Below are 11834 nucleotides of genomic sequence, written 5' to 3'. Positions count from 1 at the left end.
TGGAGCTGAACTTTCCCTCATGTTCACACAATCAAATGAACCCACATTTAACCACAGACTTAAAACTGAAGCTGTCCCACATTAGACATTTCTAAAAGCTTATGTATTCAGTGTATTAGTGTTGAGCACATGTAAATGAGCACATTTACAGTTTGATTGTGCGGATTATCAATTAATATCAAATCAAATCAATGTTCTCTCTTTCTTTACTTAATATTGTTAAAATCCTCCTCATTGTGATATAATTTGACCCCGCAAAAGAAGACAGTGTTATCAAGAAAGAGAACACTGAAACATTTGTCTTTAGCTTCGCCCTCCAGGTGAAATTATTCATCATATGACAATTTTAAAGGTGCAGCGTCAAATGTAATTGACTGATTGAGTGAGTGATTGATCCCTCTCATAGGAGCCTACAGTGATCCCAGAGGACATGTGATGCTCGGAGTCCCTGAGATGAGCTTCCCCCTGCAGCTCGGCCTCCCTCTCTCACCGCCCTCCAGAAGCTGCTCATTGATTTCCACTTAACTCAGCGCGCGCATCCCCGCCGCGCGCTCCCGCCGCCTCAGCGGACCAGTGTGGAGACTCTGCGGCACCGGGAGGACGCTGCACCTCCGACCCGAGCCACAGGGCCGGACAGGACAGGAGACCCTTCACACCAGCAGGTGGACACACAGACGGACGGACGGAGCTGCGGCAGCGTGTAACCAAACACTGCGCCCAGGCCGGACACGAGGAGCAGCGACACGGAAGGTACAGAGCACCCGCATGAAGTTACTCAGTAATGTGCTAATGATGCGTGACCTATGACTCTGGAACAGGCCACAGCTGGGCTTTTATGTATTTTATTACATGTTAACATGCGATAACTCGGACCGAGTTGTTAAACAGATACCTCAACGAAGCGCTTTGTGTTTAAAGTTGGCACAGTGGTGACTGACTGATGGACTTTGTCAAACACTGTTTGCCCTGTGGCGTGTGGCAAAATGAAGATATTTCAGAGCGCTGCGGGACGAACTGTATTCTACTTTCAAAGCCACAGTTGGCACTCACAAGCTCATATGCTGTGTCCTCCACAGTCTCCAGGCGCTTTAGTTGGAAAGACTCAGTGCTGTGCGTAAAATATAAAATAAAAATAGGCTTATAGTGTTTATTTGGACACAGTGCTGAAATTTCAGCTGAACAAGCCTTCAACCTTCAGTTCACCCACTCTGCATTACAAATGCATGTACTGCAGATTCATGCATTAATCAGATCTAGCCTGATTGTGAGCAGAAGTCTTCCCCTGTCACTGATTATCACACAGGATGCTCATTTAACTGAGCTGCTGTGCATCCACTCCTAGATGAGAGGCCTGTGCTTGTGACAGTGCAGGTCATAAACATTAATGGCGTCCTCCTCAGTTGAGCTGTAACAATTGTTAGGTTTGTGAGTTAGCCTCTTGTCCATGATTAATTGCATTTTGCGGTGAACTGTCCCTTTTATCAATATAAAGATCCAATTCAATAACATAAATACCGGGCTGCGCAGCCACATGTCATCATGGTGTAATACACTGCCACTGTGTCATCTACCTGTCTGTAAGTCAAACTGTATCTTAATAGTGTCTAATTAATGTTAGCAATTATTTTCAAACACACGTCAGCACCCAGAGGACCATGTTTCCCTCCAATAGAATCAATACAAGAGGATGAATTAATGTCCTTTTAATCAGAAGCCAGGGAGGACGTGATACTCTTGCCAACTATTTGCTCTGCTGGGGGTCAGTTACATAAACTTTAAGACTGATGATGTGATGACACACACACACACACACACACACACACTCACACTCGCAAGACAGTGTGCTCCAGTGTCACTCGTCTGAATCAGGATCAGCATGATTGAGGATTTGACTCCTCTTCAAAGGGGCTGGTATTCTCCTTCGCATTTCGAGTGACTCCACTTGGAGAGTTGTGCTGCTAAATAAGATGAATGTGAAGAAGCTGCTGACCTGATCCTCTGCACGCTTTTTATTATTTGAGACAGACAGTTGCATGATTCATTGTATTTTTATATTCTTTTTTTTCCCCTGCTGGATATACTTGAGTTTGTGATGCCACAACACACCAGTCTAACATAGTATACATGTATGGTAATATTCATGTGAGATGAAAGAGAAAAGTTGAAATAACTTACTTCTTTTGCTTGCAGTTTGATACAAGTGGCAGTATTTCTAATATATTAATATTAGTATAAGGCCGCATTACCGTATTTTCATTGTTGACTGATCTGTTGACTATTTTCTCAGTCAATTATTTTGTTTTTTGCTCTACAAAGAAAATGGCGAAAAATGCTGATTGGTGTTTCCCAGAGCCCAAGATGATGTCTTGCCCACAAACCAAAGCTATTTAGTTTACTGTCATAGAAGATTAAAAACACCAGTACCAATATTCACATTTAAGAGGCTGGAATCAGAAATATTAGATTTTTGTTCCCCCTAAAAAATACTCTGATTAATTGACTAACAGAAATGTTGCTGATGAATTGAATATCTGTTTATTTTGATAGATAATCAGTAATGTGGCCGTGAACGCCTCTCTCTGTGTTATTCCGAACCTAATGCTCAGTGTCCCTCCTGTGTGACCTGAACCCTTTGGCTTCCCTCCTGTAACCAGCTGTTACTGTCTGTCTGTGTGACTGCGTCTTCCCTGCTCCGGGCCTTCTTCTCCGCTGTGTGGGCGAGGTTATAAATAAGAGGCTGGAGGTTTTTGCGTGTGTGTGTTGTTTAACCAGCTGCCGGGGAGGTTTGTTTGTCTGCTCTCAGTGCAGGTGTACTTGCTGGCCTCTAGATGTTGTTCACGGGCCTGTTTTAGTCCCCCCCTCCTCACCACCTCCACCAGTGCTTACCACCCAGCTTTTACCTCAGGGTTTTGGGTCTATTTGTGTTTCGTCAGCATCACCTGTCCCTTGAGTTTTAGCTGTGTCGTATGTGTGTGACTTCTTGACATTTACTGTTCGAAATCTGTCCAAACAAGTGTGTTGATATTTTCCAGTTGTATGACAAAATCTTTTTGCTTCTCGTCATATTTTAGCAACATATTTTTATATGTGAAATTCTTTAGAATCAGTAGGTAGAATAATAAATAGATCCAGAAAACTTTACTCTCGCATATTTTAATTGTTTAAAAGTGATATTACAGTCTGAGTGATGTCAGAGGACAGTAGATCTATTTTTCTGATAAATCTCTAGTGATTTGATAGTTTAGGAGGATTGTCTCTATAGTGATTACTGTGGGGGAAAAAAACTACTGAGAATCCAGTGGAGAAACAGTTTAAAAACATATATTTTGAGGTTTTAATGCTATTTCTGAGAGTTGAACAACTCCGCTAACATAAATTATAGCCTTGTTGTAGTGTGTGTCTGTGTGTGTGTGTGTGTGTGTGTGTGTGTGTGCGCGCGCGTGTGTCCGTCCGTCCTCGTCTAGACAGAGAGCATGGGAAAGTGCCCGTTTTCACAGGGCAGACCACCAGCAGTGACAGTCACGTATAGCTCTGAATATTGACAGCTTGATTTCCACAGTATAACACAGGAGCTGCTGTCTTTACTGTTTCATCTCCAGTACAGTATACAGTATTTTTTACATGGAGGTTACTATGAGGTCACTTCTGTACAGACCTTCTCATAGTGTAAACATACATCCATGTATATATAGATTTGGTCTTCCAGTACAGATCCTAATGAGGTGTGGTTACCTTGAAGTAAGTGAGTTTGATTTACACTGGGAAGGTCAGAAAAATCTAGCGCAGTGTCTAAAAGAGGGAGTGGCAGATGATTTCCATTATCCATCTTTAAAGACATGTAGCAAAGATTGTTGCCTCCTGCTGGGATCCAGACAGCAGCACTTTCACCGTCTTGTTTAGTCAAGTCAGACTTGTGTGAGAACATTGAGATGAACTTCAGTAGTAAAGCTGTATCTAGTCTGCTGAACTTCCAGTATCTTTGAAAAGCACTCTTTAAAGCAACAGTATGTTACCCTTTTTTAATTAAAATACCTGCTGTCATTCATTTTTTACTTTCATCTCCTGTGTGGAAAAAATACAGTTGCTTTGACCTTTAGAGGAACTGTATCTTCACAACACTTCCCTGCATGTAAACTGATATTTCTCTATGTTGAGAAACTTAGATTTTTGGCATAAAGTACTTTTAGACAGGTAACCACAATGTAAATATTAGTGCTCAAGACTTGTAAGACAAGTTTGAGGTCAGTGAAAACCCTTTATCACCTATTGATGGTTATGAGGCTCTGTGGCGCAATGGATAGCGCATTGGACTTCTAGTTGCATACTGAAGAAGTAATTCAAAGGTTGTGGGTTCGAGTCCCACCAGAGTCGAGATTTATGACTTGCTACCACTTCTTCCTGTTTGCATCATAAAGCGACTAAGCATGTCCCCGTTCAGCCAACACAGAGGAAGATGCTACTGCGCTACTCAGGCCGCGCAAGGAAGAAGATCCTTAAAATGCTGCCACACTCCAGCAACAGTTTTTTATTCGTTTATTCCTGTTTGAGTGACAAGTTACAAATTCACAGCAACATTATTTAACCTTTTGACCTTAAAATAACAGCTTCACAATCATTTGATGGTGCTCTAATAACATTCCAGTCAGCCTCAGCTTCAATGGGTAAACATGGTAAAAATGATAAACTTCAGTATGATAGCATGCTCATTGTTAGAATCGTAGCATGCTAACGTTAACATCTAGTTCGAAGCACTGCTGTGCCAAAGCACAGCTTCACAGAGCTGCTTGTGTGGCTGCAAACTGCTGCACTATCTTATATTTCTCTGTTGTTTCTGGATAATTGATGTTGCTCCAGGAGCCTCATTGCAACTGACCAATCATGTTTTTATAGTGTCAAAGATTTGTGACTCAGGAAAAAAACAGCGATAGAAAACTGAAAATAAACAGAAATTGATCATTAACATAAGTTAACAGCATAGCAATATATTTCAATGGAGAAGGTTGAAATAAGATAAATTGAGCTGATAGTCCTGGAGCCACATTAAAAATGATGATGTGAGAACGACACTAACACAGCAAAATCAAGTATGCCTTTAATGCCAATAGTCTTGCTTATTTATAGAAATCAATGGAAATGAACTCTATGGAAATGTGCATCTGAAAAGGCAGTTTGTTATTGAACTGATCAACGACTTTCCTCCCGGCCTGCTGTGACATGACATTCAGGGACAAGGATGCATGTGAATCATATGGGAGTCATGGCATAAGAAGCAGCCTAAGGAACACGCACTGAATGAGTCAAACATTAAGGTCCATAAAGACCTTGCCAGCAGGCCAGAACTTGCCATGGGGCGACTACTATAGTAGTTGGTCACTAATTCACTGTAGCATGCCATAGAAATATAAGTAGGAGAAGGAATGTCTTGACCCGCATACACTGTGTTTTTCTTCTGGCCACTCTATGTTGTCTTTGTCTGTTTTGTTTGTCCATCTGGCTACTGTAGGCGTCATATTTCAGTCAGACAGGCTCACACACACATCTCTGTGAGAACAATATGTTTAAAAAAAAATCCAGTCAGCCTCACAGTTCACTCTGAGTGACCCAAGCAGCTCACGGTGATTTATGACCGGCAGGGTCAGCTCAAGAGGAGGCTGTGAGGGGGTCACACAGTCAGTTGAGCGGCTAAAATAGACACCTCTCCTTCACTCCCCCACTGGGTTGATTTGTCTCTCTCAACTCAGAGCTGTCGCTGTAAAGCAAGTGTTGAATCACGCAGCCTAGATCTCCTGGGTCAGTCTGTTTAAATACCCCGACTGCTTGAGTTTTTCTGTAACTCACTGTTGTGCCCATACTGGGTTTAGCATTTGTGGGGTGTAATATTAGCACCCAGTGGAACACTGAACAGTTTGGTGTGTCACACGGATGTCACAACTATAATGATGACATTTATGCCTGGCCTGTCTGCACCTTTGCAAAGTGGGTCAGTACATGTTTACTGTAGCTCCTTCACCAGCTAACCCTCACAATGTTGCTGGATTTACTTGTTTGGAGCTAGAAATTTCACTTAAATGTGACAGATTGTGGGTTGGGATTGAGCAGGTGAACACAACGCCGCGATTTGTAAAATATGGTAAAAATTTGTAAGTACAGACACACTCTGTTGATAATGTTGATTTGTAGAAAGAAATATGACCTCTGACCTCCAGACAGTGATTTTTTTGAGCCAGCATCTAGTGTGTATTACTGGAACTGCACCTTAGGGCAGCTGCACATTGGGTTGACGTCGGGAGGAGCAGCTGTGGTGGATGCCGCTTTGGGTTAAAACCACTCTGGATTCAGCTAAGTGCACTTCTGCAGCAGAGAAACCATGGGGTTGTTTGCCAGCTTTTTTTTCTAGTCCTGTGACCAGTAATTAGAGATCAAGAGATATGTAAACAGTCAGGAATGAGAAGCTTGTGTTCACACCGAGTGAGCGCCGGATTCTTAAAATCCTTTATTTTGACAGTCCCTTCACCAGGTTATTGATTTGAGCTGGCAGTCTAGCTGAAATGTTTCAATAACAGACAGTAATCCTGTATCTAATGATGCTTTCTAGTAGAACCATAACAAGCTTTGTCCAGAACTGTGTATCTTAAATCTGGGCAGAATATAAGGGAGACCATGAGCCTGATGAGGTGGAGGTTGCGGAATTCAGGTCACAGCTATTTTGTGCAAGATAAATCAATCTTTCTTTGGGAATAAAAACTGTTGTTCTGCATCCAGAATATACAGTTTTTAAAAATACTATATCTGTTTCAAAGATAAATACAAATGTAAAGATTATGTTTCCAGTCTACCACAGACAAGTTTGGCTTTGGAATAATAAAGAGATTTAGCTTCTGATGAGAGCATCACCTGCTGTCAAAAATCTAAATCTGAACTTGAATCAGTTGCAGCTGCTTTTGTGTCGGCTTGTACGAGATTGAAGCCTTATGAAATATGCCTGATTTTTTTTTTACCACCAGAAACGTGCCTGTATTCCACAGACTCAGCAAAAAAAAAAAGTTTAAGAAACACTGAAGCAGCCAATTGCTCATAAAACTGTCAATTACATGAACTTCCTGTGCAGCCCCGCTCTGACCTCAGCTTGCTTGCTGGAGGAAATGCATCCCCGGCTATGTTAACTGCTCTACAGAATGGTAATGAGGTGCTAGCTGCCTAAGCCTGAGTTTGGGATGATGCATGCTTGAAGCGCTGAGGATACTAGAGGCAAAAATAGAAGGCCAAGGCTCGAGGTGCGTTTGTTTCCATCACTGGTTTGGATTAGCAGCTTCTAAACACTCTGTTCCATTAAGGCTATTGTAACAAAGTATACTGTCTCATGACTTCACACCCACACACGCACACATATACACACCTTTTTAAATCCGCTCTGACACGGTCTAACATTGACACGGCTGCTTCCAAATACAGTAAAGCCAGTGTTACATTTGGAGTGGCAGGCGTGTTTTATTGGCTGTTTTTATGTGTCCAGAGCTGTTAAAGTTGCACAGACATTCTCAGTGAGGATAAAAGGAAAGATGACAGCTTAGACTGCAGATATAAACCAAATACTACCTGCCAGGGCTGAGCGATGTCTACTGATTTGGCATATGACGATGTTCAAAGTGCAGCATTGTGATTGATGATGACATTGTTGTGTGTGTGTGTGTGTGTGTGGGGGGGGGGGTTAGCGTGTTAGCTCACCACTGTAGTCACTGCTGTTTCCTACTGTCGCTCTGACCCAGTTATCTCACCCAGCTGAGCAGAATGCCTCACGTCACCGATGACATACATCCCTGAACTGGGTTTCAAAGGGTCTCCATCTCCGTAACTTTGCCAAAGTTAGCTATACTTAATAAGCTAAGCTAGGAAAATGCAATTAACAAAAGCATGAATGAAAGAAACACACAAACAACCGTCAACAGAAATGAAGGATCACTGGCACAAACATAACTGAGCGTCTTGGGTTCGCCTAAGTAGAAGTTATAAGTCTAAACCCTCTAATACTTTACTTACCATACTATATAATGGTGCATTTTATCTTATATTAGATGTCAGACAATTACAATCACATTTTCCAAGTCTGCTGAACAAGTAAACAAATGCAACAGAGTCTGATAATAGGCTTGATGCAGATTTTTGGTACATGTCAGGTCTATTAAGATGGTCACATGATCTAAAGATCTTTAATTTATTGTTATGTGAGACAAATATCCACATATTTCAGAGATTTGAAGTTAGAGCATGTTTGGCATATTTATTTTTCCAAAAATATAGCTGTTGCATTTGCAGCTAGTGATGCAACACAGCGGTGATTTCCTTTTTATTTCAGTACACTGTAGGCCCTGTCCATCCTGTTGGAGCATGCGTCACAGTAAAGCACACATCCTCTTCGGTTTTTAAGGACACATGTTCATGGATTTACTTGTGTTCAACATTATTTTTAACCTTGCAAGCCGCTCCTGTGCAGATTGTAATTCACAATGGTGACACGTCAAAGAAGCAAAGCAGTAGGGGCAGAGATTTGGGATTAGGTAAAATGTCCTGTTTATAATATGTATGAGTGAAATGGAGAGAGGGGGAGAGGGGGAGAGAGGTCGAGACTGACTAAGAAAGGGATTTTAAGAGAGAGAGCGAGAGAGAGAGAGAGAGAGAGAGAGAGACAGAGAGATGAGGACAAGGGCGACAAGGCCTTGGCAGCGACCAGTTGAATCAACAGCTTCTCTCCTCTGGCGAGGACATGCTCACTCTGCTCAGACCTAATACCACAGACATGCTGTCACACACACACATACACACACACACACACACACACACACACACACACACACACACACACACACACACACACACACACACACACACAAACATACACATACATGCTTTCTCTGTCATCCCCCCACCCACATCTGTTTTTTCATCCCTCTCTCTCTCTCTCTCTCTCTCTTTATGTGTCCCTTTGTGACTTTTGCACATTTCTCTTGTCACCCAGTAGAGTCAGTGCATTAACAGAGCCCGAAGGAGGACGTGAGAGGGGAAAGAGAGGGTGGGGGGGTACAAGGACAACGATGATAGCTCCAGTATATGATGATGACAAAAACAACAACAACAACATCAACACACATGTTTGTCCTCGGGCCTGTTTCGCAAATGGAGACGTTGAGGCAGAAGGCACGCTACTCTCCAATACATCATATGTATTGTTGTTGTTGGTGCATCTTATCTGCCATTTCATGAACACACTCAGGGCTGGATGTCATTTAAAATGATGATGTCATACCATAGTCCATAAATCCCATTAGACCTATGAAATATTAAATCATCCATCTTTGCTCACCACATCTGAGCATTTCTCATTGTCAGGTAATGCTACACAATATATACAATGCATTTCCTTACATATGAGAATGTGTATCGTCTTGGATTGTGGTTATAGTCCACTGTGATATGACATGTTGTCGTCTTCTGGTTGTAAACGCTGCATTATAGTAAAGTCATTCAGATTTCTGAACTGACCAGACTGGTCTGCTTGGTCTCGGCTGCGTCTCTATTTGTTTGCATTGAGTACTTACTTACTCTTAATACTTAAACTGACATATCACCACTGTAATATCATCATAATGAAGTAAATGGAATATTTAACTGAAAAGATGAATTGTGAAAATCTGGAGGTACATCGGGCACTGTCTAGCTAGCATTGCTGTTTGATTACATCCAGTGCTTTCACCTCCTGGTTTAAAAAGCTGTGTCCAAGATATGTGTTGATATTTTTTAATTGAATACGGCTTTCCTATTGTATGATGATATTTTTTAGTATATGTCGTCTTTTCAGTTCCTGATCAATTAGGTGGAGGTAAAATGATACAAATCACAACATTTATAGCACCTGCAAACAAAGCAGTGTGACTCCTGAGCTTCTCACCCTGAGCACAAGGTCAGAGGAAAATGGCCGCTGTGTGAATATGGGCTGCCTGAGGGAAAAGCTGTCAGCTGCTGCATTTAAGTAATATCTTTTCATTAGTAGTAAGTAAGCTACCATCTCTGCACCAAACCACAAAGTTAACGACTAGCTTGTGAACATCGTCAAGCATTTAGTTGCTAAAAAGCCAGCTATTTCTCTCTCTCTCAAATTGAGATAAAGGGAGAGTGAATATCAGACTCACGGCCACCAGGTGGCAAGAGAAACGACTCCAAATGGAGCTGTTGTCGCTCCATATCTGCTGAATATATAAATAGGAAACTATTTGCTGACAAGTTCCTCCTATTAACTTTATACAGTGATAATATGTCACTGTTGAGACCAAAGCTTGTTTCTGCTGCGTGGGAGTGGCAAAATAATCTGTTTTCATTCGGATTTTAGTCTGAAGAAGCACTCAGTGTACATTTCCCAGGACATGGCAGTTTAGAATACTCAATGCTTCAGACACATTTCAGCTAATACTCAAAAATGAGATTCAAAGTAAACCTGCTGATGCAAGTGTCACACTTATACACAGGTCGATGAGTGGTGAAAAAGCTCTGGAGGAATGTGCTGCATGGATTCTGTCTGGATCAGAGAGAGAGGGAGAGAGAAATGCCTCACTGTCAGTCTATCCCCCTCCGTCTCCACTTTGACATGACCAGGTCAAACGTACAGAGTCGAGATATACTTGCTGCTGTTTCACAACAGCTTCTGTCAGGATGAGGTTTCACCCGGTAGCAATGCCTCTTCCGCTCAAACACTTCTTCTTCCCCTCTCACGTCTTCACCTCTCCTCCTCGACTCGCGTTCTTCTTCTGCCTCTTCTCCAGTTTCAATCACCAAAATATCACAAAACGTAAGTCAGGATAAAGATCCTCAGCTCCCCATGACAAAGATGAATGGCCTGCTTCACTTGATCTTTTCAGTAGTACAAGATTCTCTGCCATTTATTTTCTCGCCTCTTCATAATTTCTGCCTTGCTCCCATTATCTGATCACTCACAATGGTCTTGTGATAGAAAGTTTAATTTAGTGGCAGATGGTGTTTTTTCTGCCACAGTGTCGGCATTGAACATTTCAAAACAGTCTGATTATTTTTGGTGGTGTATTTGCCCTCTGGGCAGCTGACTGATTCTCCTCTGATTAGACTGTTTTCACAGAACATTCAAACGAAAAGTTTCCGGTTCTTTTTCTTTTTAATTTTTAGTCAAATAGCTGCCAATAAAGAATGTATTGTTATGGTTCAGAAATGTAACTTATAGAATATGATTTATATAACAAGTATTTACATAAGGACCAGTCAGTATTATACCTCTGACCAATTGTAATTGTCCAAAAGATGTGCAAAAATTGCGATTTGGATCTTAATCAGTTAGTTCAGTTTAATTTAACTTGTATAGTGTTATTCACACTTTGTATCTCACTGACGTAGAGTCCTGTATTGCTGCCATGATTGATTTTGATTTGCCTAAGCCTGTCACCATGACTGGAGGCATGGCTTGCTCATTGTATCCCCCAGGAAAAAAAAGGTTCATTGCGATTCTGAACTTAAACATACAGTGATGAGGTTACTTACCACCGTGAATTTATCCTTTATTTGTGCAGAAAGACCTTATGAATCATGATTACTTATTCAAAATTCTTTGTTGTTTTTCACTGACTGTGATGCAATAAAAATATTTGTTTCTTCATAATTACATATTATACACAATCATAATCATGTTGGACAGGATGACTGTGACATGACATGTTCATATCAGCCCATGCCTGATCGAATTACTATCTCTTCTTCTAGAACAGCAACAATGGGTCAGTAACTGATTCTTTGATCGAAAGGAAACTGTTTTGATAAAT

The 11834-nt window shown here is 41.4% G+C and overlaps 1 non-coding gene across 1 annotated transcript; it reads left to right on the top strand.

Moving 5' to 3' along the window:
• The first annotated feature begins 4279 nt into the window (after positions 1-4279).
• On the top strand, positions 4280-4371 carry trnar-ucu. The gene is given in 2 exon segments: positions 4280-4316; positions 4336-4371. It is a non-coding gene; the product is annotated as a tRNA-Arg (tRNA).
• The last annotated feature ends 7463 nt before the right edge of the window (positions 4372-11834 follow it).

The sequence above is a fragment of the Acanthopagrus latus genome, chromosome 7 (genome assembly GCF_904848185.1).
Source record: "Acanthopagrus latus isolate v.2019 chromosome 7, fAcaLat1.1, whole genome shotgun sequence".
NCBI classification, from domain to species: Eukaryota; Metazoa; Chordata; class Actinopteri; order Spariformes; family Sparidae; genus Acanthopagrus; species Acanthopagrus latus.
The sequence above is the reverse complement of the archived record's forward strand: the minus strand, read 5'-3'. Positions and strand labels throughout refer to the sequence as shown.